The sequence below is a fragment of the Hyaena hyaena genome, unplaced genomic scaffold (assembly GCF_003009895.1).
Source record: "Hyaena hyaena isolate Hyena2069 unplaced genomic scaffold, ASM300989v1 scaffold_0, whole genome shotgun sequence".
Lineage (NCBI taxonomy): Eukaryota > Metazoa > Chordata > Mammalia > Carnivora > Hyaenidae > Hyaena > Hyaena hyaena.
Window position 1 is genome coordinate 719,426 of NW_024080632.1, and position 11,870 is coordinate 731,295.

Consider the following 11,870-nt stretch of genomic DNA (forward strand, 5'->3'; position numbering starts at 1 on the left):
TCTCAATGAAGCTACAAAACAAAGCAGAATTTTTAAAAGCTGAATGTCAATTACCTATGGGGTACCACTTGATATTACGGTTCTGAATTCGTTTTCCAGTTCACACATTCCCGCACGGCCTCCGAGCCACGTCACGGTGAGATGTCATAGGGTAAGGTGACAAGGCCCATTTGTCCAGCAGCTGACTCTGGCTCTAGAACTTGCAGACACAGCCTTGAAGACAATGGTGCCCGCTCTTACAGACACTGCCTTCTCTGCAATGAGTCCAAAACCCAGGAGTCCACAAGGTGTGGCAGTGACCAATGCCGTGAGGAAGGAATAGTGTGAGCAGCCAGCTGGACAGTCGTGGAATTTGGGACTGCCAGGATCAGGGGGGACAGTCCCTCCACGCAATGCTCCACACCCTCTCCCACATTCTTCCAAAGACCAGGCAAGTGCAGGCGTGCATGAACCAGCGGACTGAACCACGGCGGGCCCCCACGGTGCCGCCACCGTTTCGTGAATGTGGACTAACACGGGGAAAGAGCACCTCGGTTGGCAACAGGGTCTGAAACGATGGGGACCAGAATCTAAGCTCTGCACTTTTCATATTCAGAACTGACAGAAAGTAATAGGTAAACGATATCCCTCACGTTCCACCCATTTTCTTGTCAATCCCTAGTTATAAGGAGAAACAAGAGACAAGGATCTTTGATCGGAAGAATTTTCTTGTCCAATTCCTCATTGGCTGGTCACACTGAGTAACTGAGAGGGGTGGGGTGTGGGCAGATAAGGAACGATGGAAATGGAGTCCAAGGAACTGGGCTGAAGAATACTTGTGTACACACACACACACACACACACACACATGCACGCTCATGAAGCACTTAGAAGGAAAGCAAAGCCCAGGTAAGGGCGAGAAAACGAAACCCATGAAAATGGATGATCTAGAGTACCCCTGACCAACCTGGGGAGATATGAGACACTATTTTGAGACGCCCCACAGAGAAATCATTGAATTTTATTGCTTGATGTCCCTCTAAGAGATCAACGAACTTTTATCCCAGGTTCTGTACTCATTACTCCCTCCTTCTGGAATGTTCTTCCAGAATGTCTAAAGCTGACTCCCTTCTTATTCAAGGGTCTGTTGATGCGTTGGCATGCTCAGGAAGTTTCCCCTGGCCATCCTCCTCGTAATGGGAACTCCCAAGTATTTCTCAACCAAATCACCATAATTCATTTGCCTAATAAAATATACAAGCACCTTGAGCTATCGCAGACACATATTCTGTTTTTTCCTACTAGCATGTAAGCTCCTGTAGATCAGGAGCCTGGCCGAACCCCATTTTGTGCTCAACTCCCAGTGCCTAGAAGAGAGCCCGGAACACCCAGATAGATCTGTTGAATCAGTGAACAAACCTGGTTATGTCATGGATGAGTAGACGGGGGCCCACGAATGTGAAGTGCCTTGACCAGGCCACAAAAGGCCACTAGTGGCAAGACTGGATACAAATATATGACACTTGACAGTTAACGTTCTAGAATCTGTGGACTCCTAGGGAAGTAATCCTCACAGTTGGATTTTTTTTTTAACTTTTGGATTCTTGATGCTTGTAATAACCTGAATACTGATGATGTGGAGATACAAGGAGATGTCAAAAATGCATTTTTTTTTCACACCATCAAGTCTTGCCACCCGGGAAGAAATTAACATTGAGGATTTTCTGAACCACTAACATTTCAACTCCACAAGAGGTATTAGGAGCTCTCCTCTCCCACAAACGACATCAGCAATTTAGAAAATGATTTAAAATAAAAGGGCATTTCTGAATATTGCCAATAACAGTTAGCAAATCTCATTAATGAGATACTCTGATGCGGAAATCACTACAATTCTTTTTCACAGCGAAATACTGTAATTAAGCCATTGTGTGTCTGTGTTATTTAGCAAATGAATAATTACACTATGCCCTTGAGGCTCGCTGCCCCTTTGCAGCATCAGGCTAATACCCTTGCAGACTTGTCTGGAACTCAATTTAATGAGCAATATATTCTGAGCCATGCTCAAGGCAACTGACTGCTTTATACAAGGAGATATTAGAGCAACAGCAAAATTACCCAGTGTGCCTCAGGCCATAAGGCACGAAGGACAACGGATACCCACTTAGACCGCACTGATTCCTTAAACACCAGTGTTGTTGATTCAGCAGTGCCGCCGAGCATCCCGAGTGAGCCAGGCTCTGTGTTAGACAGAAGGAACGGCCCCTGATCTGGGAAGTGCCCCGTCTGTGGCATTTACAGAAGGTCACAGCATCAGACTGGAACAACGACAGTATGGAGGTCGGTGCCGGGTCCTATTTCTGCTCCGGCCTGCACGAAGCTAAAGAAACACACGGCTTTACCAAGAAGACGTATGACATCCTGGATCCCCTCTGTGGCCGCCCACGGCCCACCTGTGTCTCTTCCCGGCCAAGAAGACCCTAAAGTCAGCAGGGGCTCTGCCTCTTTCAGATTGATGTTATCTGCCATCAGCATTAGAATATGCTCTTAAAAAACAGGTAATGCTAAATTCTGCTGCGAGACAGCAAGATTGGATTGTTCTAATCGTCATGAATAACTCGTGCTGAGCAGCCCGTAGCTGCACCCCAAAGGGAAGAGTGTCTTTCAAATCCTGGACCAATGATAACTGAGCAAAAGCGGGGGCCCCCAGGAGCTCTGCACGCCCCCCGCAGAGCTATCCCCCCGCTAAGTCAGGGCTGCGGGCTGAGGGCTGCGGGCAGGGAGGCGTGGCTGGGTCCTGTCCAACCACCAGGCGGATTGTACTCGGGGGTGGGGTTGAGTGAATCGGAAAAAAGCAACAGGCGTTCAGGCAACTTTGCAGCTCAGCTCCCGGCCCCTAAGGCCCGGGAAGAGCGGGCCTGGTCCGTCACAGCTGCAAGCCCACCCTGGCCGCACCCAGGCTAACACTGGGGCGCCACACGGTCTGTGCGAGGGAGGGACAGCCGACCCGAGCGGCACGGATCCACTTACGTGCGGGGCTTTTTCCATACACCCGCTACAGTTCTGTAAATGCATTTTCTCCCCCTTATAAATTTCTCAATCGTCTCTAGCTTGTTTTATCGGAAGAAGACACCACCTGCCACACACAGCGCGCAAAATGCGCGGTGTGTGTCATCGGGAAGGCTTCCCGTCAACAGCGGGCCGTCAGTAGTTCAGTTTCCGCAAAGTCCAAGGCTGTATTCAGATTTTTCACGGGGCAGGGGGGCTGGTGCCCCGATCGCCACCCCTGCAACGTCCGAGGGTCAGTGCACGGAGCCCACTTGGGTCTACACAAGCCTCCCGCGGGCTCGGAACTAACACAGGTGGAGACGGCGCAAAGGACACAGAATAAACGCCCCAGAAGACTGGGCTGACTGGCTCATAACTGGGCCACAACGCGGGCTTGATGCTCGCTCTCTAAGCCGCATCCAGCCGGGCGGCGTCCCAGGGACCCGGCGCGGAGAAGTAAGATGCGGGACCGCCAGGGGGCAGCACCGCGCAGGAGTCCCCTGGGGAGCAGCTTGGACAGTCCCTCAAGGCCAAGACCTTCCGAGGCTGGGGGAGGGGAGCCACGGAGTCCCCGAGTCAGAGCTGAGGACCGGAGGCCTTGCTAGAGCGGCCCCTTCCCCACGCTCTCAGACTACAGGGAGGGGACGCAAACCACTCGGCTCTGCAAACCCTGGAAACGCCCCAGCGGGTGTCCAGAGCGGCCCTGCACGCGGCCGCAGGGAGGCTCGGCTCCTTCCAGGAAGCGAGCGAAACGTCCACCACATCTGTGATGTGTTCCTCCCCCTAAAAATTTTTCCAGGGGCACCTGGGGGGGCTCAGTCAGTTAAGCCTCCAACTTCGGTTCAGGTCACGATCTTGGAGTTCGTGGGCTCGAGCCCCGCGGCGGGCTCTGTGCTGACAGCTCAGAGCCTGGAGCTGCTTCAGATTCTGTGTCTCCCTCTCCCTCTTCCCCACCCGCCCGGCTCATGCTCTGTCTGTCTCTCTCTCTCAAAAAAATAAAATAAAATAAAATTTTTAAAATTTCTTTTCCCAAGCCACAATGGGAGAATGTTAATCTGTAGCAAAGCTGGATGGGAGATAAACAGATTTGCACGACCAGCTCTGCATAGTTAAGTATGCTTGGAGTAATTCATAACTTAAGAAATAAAGTAAAAACAGAATTCTGGGCAAGGAGAAGGCCTTTTGCTTGCAAGATGATGCAGGACACCCTATGGAACGCACAGCATGATTGGAAGGAACTATCGTTTTTGTTTTTGTTTTTCTGTTTGCCTCCCATTTTGCTTTGTGCCTAAGCAGCGGGTGGCTTTGTCTGCCTCCGGGTTCTCTAAGGCACCTGTCCAAGACCGGATGCGGGCGTGTCCCTCTCTCCACGGGTCCCTGTGAATGTCCCTTCCACCCACCGCTGGAACCCCGAAGCTCCCACACACATCAGCTTCCGTGACACGGCATCACCTCCTGAGGTCTTAAAAATATATTAACTTCTAGAAAGTGTCACTAAAGGTGAATGGAGTTGAATCTTAGTGCTCAGGATGCATAAGGTACAAAAAGAGAAGCCACTGTTAAAAACCCACTTTTGAGGGGCGCCTGGGTGGCTTAGTCGGTTAAGCGTCCGACTTTCGCTTAGGTCATGATCTCGCGGTTCGTGGGTTCGAGCCCCGCATAGGGCTCTGTGCTGACTGCCAGCTCAGAGCCTGGAGCCTGTTTCGGTCTGTGATTCCCTCTCTCTCTGACCCTCCCCTGCTCACGCTGTCTCTCCCTCTCTCTCTCTCTCCTAGAAATAAATAAAAATATTAAAAAAAACAACCCACTTTTGAAGATCCCTCAAGGCAGACATGAGGCACCTAATGTGTAGCTTTTGCTGGGGAGGAAGCGCACTCCTCCTCTGAGCCCAGAGTCCCACACGAGGGGGATGCCTGGGCCCTGAGCCCCCCCCCCACCCCCCGAGCAAACGGAGACCAACCCAGGAGAACCGCTTCGCCTCACTGTCGCCCTCCCCCCGCCCCCCCGCAGCAGGTGCCTCCGGAGTGGAACATGGGCAGGATTGTATCTAAGTGATGATTTCAGTCTCCAGGCAACCGTGTGTGCTCAGTGCTATAGCAGAGGTCCCCTCTGCACCTCCCCCCGCCACAGGTCAGGACTGGCCGAGAGCGCCTTGCAGACACGACCGCGGGGCGGGCGAGCGAGCCGGCCCTCTCCCCGCCGGCCGATCTGCCCTCCGGAGGCCTGGAGGCTGGGAGGAGCGGGAGCCCAGCGCACAGAGGCCTCTGTCCGGGGGGCAGGGGGGAGAGGCCCCGGTGCAGCAGAGAACGTCCCGTGTGTGCGGCCGGTCTTCTCCGACTGGCTCCCTCGGCCTCCACGAGAACTCGGGCGGCCGGCGGCCGTGGCAGTCTAAGTGCGGACGGCCACCCCCGCGGGCAGGCCCCAGGGAACATCTGGGCTCGGGGCCCCTGCCCTCCCTCGTCTCCTGGCTCCCAAGTCCTCACAGGGCCTGCGCACTGCACACTGTCAGCCTTAACGTTAAACCTGGTGCCCGCGCTCCTGGAAGTCACACCCACCCTCGCGGGCGACTGACACGGTCCCCAGAAGCTGGGCGCCCAGACTCGCCACTGCCACGGCCCGTGCCCCAGCCGCGCAACAAGCGATGGGCCCCAGGCCAACAGACAGCCCTCGCTTCTCAGACGCTGAAATGTTTCCAGGGTTCTCGAACCCGCGTGGATGGCAACCCCAGGAAGGGGTCTTTGGATTTCCGAACAAGACAGCGCCTTGGGGCTTCCCTGCCTCTAGCGCTGGGATTATAACAAGACAAAGTGGGTAGCTCTGAACAAATGTATCTCAGGGCTCTGCTAGTCTTCCATGCGCTAGAGTGTCTCTAGCTCAAGGCGCCCTTTCCGGGAAGGACCACTGAGCTGGCCAGTCCGTGCCCGGTCCAGTGGGGAGGTTGAGGCAGGCTCAGCAAGGTGGTTTCTGGCCATGAAGATGGAGCTCCCTCCCTCTGCTTCCCAGTGACACAGACGGAAACCACTGGAGGGCGAGCCCCGTCCGTGCTGCTGGTGGCACAGGGAGGAAAGGGCCCAGGACACCGACAGCTAAGCCTGTCACTTATTGATGTCACTTGGGGTAAGGCTCTTGTTTGCTTCTTTCCTCCCGTAACCCTGGATCCCATCTAAAGAGGAGGAAGCATCCATCCTCACAAACCAAAATGACCACAACTTGTCTCATTCTCTCATTTTTAAAAACCACTACAGCTCACTCAGTCATATAGTCCAACAAAATATGTATCTTTTTTTAATTTTACAAGTATTTATTCTGTGCGGGAATACAGAGATGTCGATCACAACACTGTTGCTCAGGCTACAAATTATACAATAAGATAACCAACGAGAATCATGGGGGGAAGGGGAGCTCAGGGTAATTTTCATACCGTGAGAAAGATTGTCTTCCCTGGTCGAAACCAGATGTGTGAGCACGATGTCTCCTCTCGCCGAGAGAGCTGTGTGAACTGGTGATGTCTGAGACTCTGCAGCCACACTGAGGTCATGAGGGAGTTGGTTCACGGACATGGTTGGACGGAAAAGACCGAGAAAGCCTCTGGATGTCACGATTTTGCTGCAGAATTCCCCCACGGGAGAACTGCCCACCTCTGGACATCTTTACGGGAAGAGAGAACAACCCATGTTGCTTCAGCCGCCGTGAACCAGATGCTCTCTCTCATGGAGCTGAGAGCAAACTACAGAACTACGGGCTCTTTCCCATGTATTTTTCACTTGAGGATTGAACGTGCCCCGTGACAAACGGATTTCCAGGAGCCCTGCGGTTGAAATGGGCGGGTAGACTGACAGTCTCTCCCAACGGCTGTGATGGACGGAGATCTTGGAACTGGCACCAGACTGCTCACTCGCTTCTTCCTTTTGGAGAAAGGAGACAGAAGCCAGCTCCGGACGAGGTCGGCCTCATCCTGGCTTCCAGGAAGGTGTCACCCCTGAGTCCCACCAGGGGTGAAGGGAAGCCCAAACCCCCACCCCGTGCAATTCTTCACTCGCTCCCTTGTTCATTCGCACAACAATTGATGGGCCTTCACTCGCTTTCCAGCGCTGTGGATTTAAAGGTGTTTATGGCGGAGAGAAGAAAAGAGACCACAACAAAATACATGGCAACAGGCTCCGTGCCCCCAACAGAGGGCGCTGCGAGGCGTTAACGTTTTAGAGCAGGGGAGGGCCTTAGCCAGAGCACCAGGTCGGCGGGCCACTTCTGCAGCCCCTGGAAGATGCGAGCTCATTAAGAGGGGTGGACGGAGGGGCGCCTGGGGGGCTCAGTCCATTGAGCATCCGACTTCGGCTCAGGTCATGATCTCGTAGTTCCTGAGTTGGAGCCCCACGTCGGGCTCGGTGCTGACAGCTCAGAGCCTGGAACTTGTTTCAAATTCTGTGTCTCCCTCTCTCTCGGCCCTTCCCCCACTCTCACTCCGTCTCTCTCTGAAAAATAAATAAACATTAAAAACTATGTTTAAGGGGCACCTGGGTGGTTCAGTCGGTTGAGCGTCCAACTTCTGCTCAGATCATGATCTCGTGATCTGCGGGTTCAAGCCCCACATCAGGTTCTGTGCTGACAGCTCAGAGCCTGGAGCCTGCTTTGGACTCTGTGTCTCCCTTTCTCTCTGCCCCTCCCCTGCTTATTCTCTCTCTCTCTCTCAAAAAATAAACATTGAAAATTAAAAGGGGTGGACAGAAAGACCAGAGGACTCCGTGGATGGCTTTTACGACACAGGTGACAAATTGCTGTGCCTGCTGAACACTTTGAGGCAAAACTACAATCAATGACTATTTGGGGTTTTTTTGTCTGCTTCTGGATGAATTTAACCCCACAGACTGCGAGAATGGCCTTGAGGAGAGAGAAGACGGCTGCCAGCTAGAAAGGCAAAGCTCGCGCAGCTTAATATTCTGCAGTCCAGAGACGTCCTTGGTCATAGCAGAGAGCCCGCACCCCACGCGCCGCCGGCGACTGGACATGTTTCGGCACACAGGGCCAACTGCGCACAGAGGGGGCCGCCCAGGCCTTGCGCATAAAATGCGCATCTCGTGCTTGCCTCATGAATCATTTCTGGTTTCTCCATTGCAGTCTTCAACTCTGCACTGAAAAACATACTCATGATAAAAACGAATATGAAAAATGTCGAAATCTTTATGGCAACCATGAGCTCAAGCAACTTCTGTCGCATTAAATAGAATGAGGTCATTCCTGGATAAAAGGCACAGAGAATAAAGCCTCCCGCAGCGGCATAGCCCTGTAATGGAACATTCCAGAAGCCCAGTGAGGGAGCCGCGTATCACTGGTCAGCGGAGAAGCACCTCTTCCCAAGTGCGCACTCCTTCATTGCCGCATGGGCTCCGGCTGCGGGAGGGGCTGGGCGCTCGCCTGCGTCCCGGTGATGGGGTGACGGCCCCGCGGCTGAGACTTAAGAGCAGCTGTTGAAATGCTTCTTTCTGTTTCTCCTGGGACTACCCACTGGTCTTCACGCTGGTATTTTACCCAGCGACCGTCTCCATTATGCTAACTGGATGTATGCATGAAATCGTTTTGTTCCTAACAAGGTGCGATCAGAGGAGAGCTGGCCACTGGGGAAAGGCAACCCTCGTGTGTCCGCTTCCCTCCAGGAGATATGGGGGGGGGGGGCGCAAATGGCTTTGCCTTTGAGAAGGAAGGTGCTTTTACCAGCACCCTGAAGGAGCTCTAGCGTGCATTTTGCCACGCTCGCGTTACTTTTCTGTTCCATGGACGCGCTGGGAACCAGGGCGCTGTCTGCTTCGGGGGCCGCGAGTGATGGAAAAGGGGCAGGGGTGTGTGGGCAGGTGTGGATGGGACCTGGACATGGGAAGGGGTCCCCGCAAAGTGGAGGGAGCACAAAAGGCTGGGGGGAGCTGGGGAAGCCCCGGGGACCCAGGAAGAAGTGGGCAGCCCTGGCCACATCTGCGGGAGGGAAGGACCAGGCACGTAGTCCCCAGGGGGGACCAGACACGGCCCACCACTGCTTGGTGTATGATTTTCTTTCTTTTTTATTTAGAATTTTTTTACGTTTATTTTTGAGAGAGAGAGAGAGACAGAGCGCGAGCGGGGGAGGGGCTGAGAGAGAGGGAGACACAGAACCTGAAGCAGCTCCAGGCTCTGAGCTGCCAGCACAGAGCCCGACGCGGGGCTGAACCCATAAACTGACCTGAGCCAAAGTCAGACGCTCAACGGACTGAGCCCCCCAGGCGCCCCATGTATGGTTTCCAAAGCTCACTTTCTGAGGACGATTCCAAGTAGCCACAGGCTCCTGCCATTGGGAACGGACATCGGGCTGCTCACTTCTTCCCTCGATCCTAAAACAACATTCACATCACTGATTTTCACTGCTATTTCTAAATCTATGACTATGTTGTTATGATCAGCAATCTGCTACAGGATGCTGGGCATCTTCCCAAGACCCACTGTAAGCCAGCGTGAACTCATCACCTATGACACTCATCACCTATGACCCACCAGCACAAAAATCAAACAAGCTCATGTCTGGGTCCCTGTGCAAGTCAGAGCCACAGGGGCACCGGGTTCCAGCACCGTCCAGGCCACGCCAGATGAGAGCTCCCTAGTCGGACCGTCCGGTGCCCCGCTGGTGACCGGAAAAGGCTTTTGCCTCCAAGCCCCGTGAAGCCTCATGTTGTCCGGGGCGCTGGCTTCTGGGCACTAGGGATGTCCAGGGAGTCTTGAACTTGCCCGTGATGGGGAGGGGATCCTAAGGAGTCCCAAAGCGCAGACGGTGTCCCTGAGGCCCGGACCAGGGGCAGGCTTTGTGCCGCTGCTGTGGGCGGCTGCAGTCTCCGGACAAGACCAAAATGCCCTCCAGGCACCACTCTGGAGTCCGCCCGCCTCCCGGCTGATGGGGATGAGGGCGAAGCAGACACCTGCCCGCACCACCTTTATTCCAACTCATGGCGTATTTCATCTAGACTGAGCAAAAACGCGCTCCCGGAGCGCCTCGATCTTTCTCCTTTACACATATAAGTGAAGGGCAAAAAGGGTCTGTTGCCTTTTATTTTTTAATGTTTGTTTATTTTTGAGAGGCAGTGAGAGCACAAACAGGGGAGGGGCAGAGAGAGAGGGAGACACAGAATCCGAAGTAGCTCCAGGCTCTGAGCTGTCAGCACGGAGCCCGACACGGGGCTCGAACCCACGGACCGTGAGATCATGACCTGAGCTGAAGTCGGGAGCTCTACTGACTGAGGCCCCCAGGCGCCCTGCAGCCTTTGTGTTTTATCTGATTGCTCAGTAGCTGAGTCACGCCTGTCCCTGTACCTGGGGAAGGGACTCGGGGAAGAAGCATGCCAAGTCTGAGATATCCAATCCTGGAAACACTACTCTACCTTATAGTTAACGCTCTCATTCTTCCGGGGCTCACCGAGGGGTTTCCCTTCGCTGGTTACTGTACATAACTTTTCACCTGAAAGTAGGAAGATGCATTCTAGATCAAATGGAAGGCTTATTCTGCAACAGTCCATACCTGTTTTGACCACTGTTCATTTTCCATGGCTCACCTTCCCAGAAGCACAGCACACAAAAATAACTTAGCAATGAAAGCTAAAAATTAAAACGCGAGAAAACAAAGAATGATGTGTTAAACTGTCCGTGAGTATGCCCTGTGTGGACGGAACAGAATCAATGTGACTGAAACGGCTCCTGACTCCCCCGTCCCCCCCCAACCCGACACTCAGCATCTTCCACATAGAAATAGTGCATCACGACTCCACTCACAAATCAAAGCACTGAATTTTACGGAGCGCTTGCTACGTGTGAGGCGCTGCTCTAAACATCATACGTTCCACTTCCTACTTAATCCTCCTCGGGTCGCCGTGGTCTAGGTGGTATGAGGGTTCCCACCTGCCAGAGGGGGAAGCTCACCTGCAACGTCACCATGTCAGGAAACTGGACAGTGGTGGTGGCCGGGGGGCGGGGGGATGTTGTGTCCTGCTTTAGCAAGTAGAAGGTGTTAAGAGCGCGTCTTTTGCACAGCAGCAGACACCGAAAATATATTGGCTGAAGTACGCAGATGCCGTGGCCAAAATACGCCATTTAATCCCAGACATTCTACGTCTCAGAACCCTAATGAAGTTCGTTAGCCTCATGAGTTGGCTTCAGGAAAAAAGAGTTTAGGCGTGGTGGTAATCCTAGCCCTCAGTACGAAAAATAAAATACCAACCACTAGGTAAGACATGTCAGCGGCCTCCCTACCCGCAGGCACACCGACCACACACCTTCGTTCCATTCGAATCTCCGTAGGGCCCCCCTGCGCACGCATCTGCTGGCTGGTCCCGCAAGCAGGAGATCAAGGATGGGCAAGTTGTCGGTGTTCAGAAAACACCCGCTGCTGAACTGGTGGTTAATACGTTAGTCTTATGGGAAGGACGTAACATCCATCGCCACCAGTCACGTCAACACCTTCGATGCCTTCACGGCCGACTGCAGCCAACCGTGAGACGTGAACCGGAGGCGGGGTAGATAGCGGAGTGACTCAGTGACACTGGGCCGAGATTTCCGGAGACAAGCCCAAGGGAGAGCGGAGAAGTCCTGGGGTCCCAGCAAAGCTCCAGGCAAGTGAAGACCCAGCAGGACTCAATCGTCTGCACAAGGGCTGGCACTTATCACTGCAGAAGAGTCAGCAAAGGTGACTCGTGCGCCCCGAAGGGACGTTGAAGGAGGGTGGTCCTTCCCGCAGGCAGCAGCGGCTCCGGGGGGTGCTGGGAAACGACACTGACATCCTGACCTGGGGGCGCGGAGGCCCCTCCTCGCCTGCCCTCCGACCTCGGCGCTCGTGG

The 11,870-nt window shown here is 53.9% G+C and overlaps 1 long non-coding RNA gene across 1 annotated transcript; it reads right to left on the minus strand.

Annotated features, from left to right (window-relative positions):
- Positions 1 to 9,309: 9,309 nt before the first annotated feature.
- On the minus strand, positions 9,310 to 11,583 carry LOC120229016. The gene is made up of 3 exons (XR_005527654.1): positions 10,957 to 11,583; positions 10,422 to 10,498; positions 9,310 to 9,383 (listed from the first exon to the last, which is right to left on the minus strand). It is a non-coding gene; the product is annotated as an uncharacterized LOC120229016 (long non-coding RNA).
- Between the last annotated feature and the right edge of the window lie 287 nt (positions 11,584 to 11,870).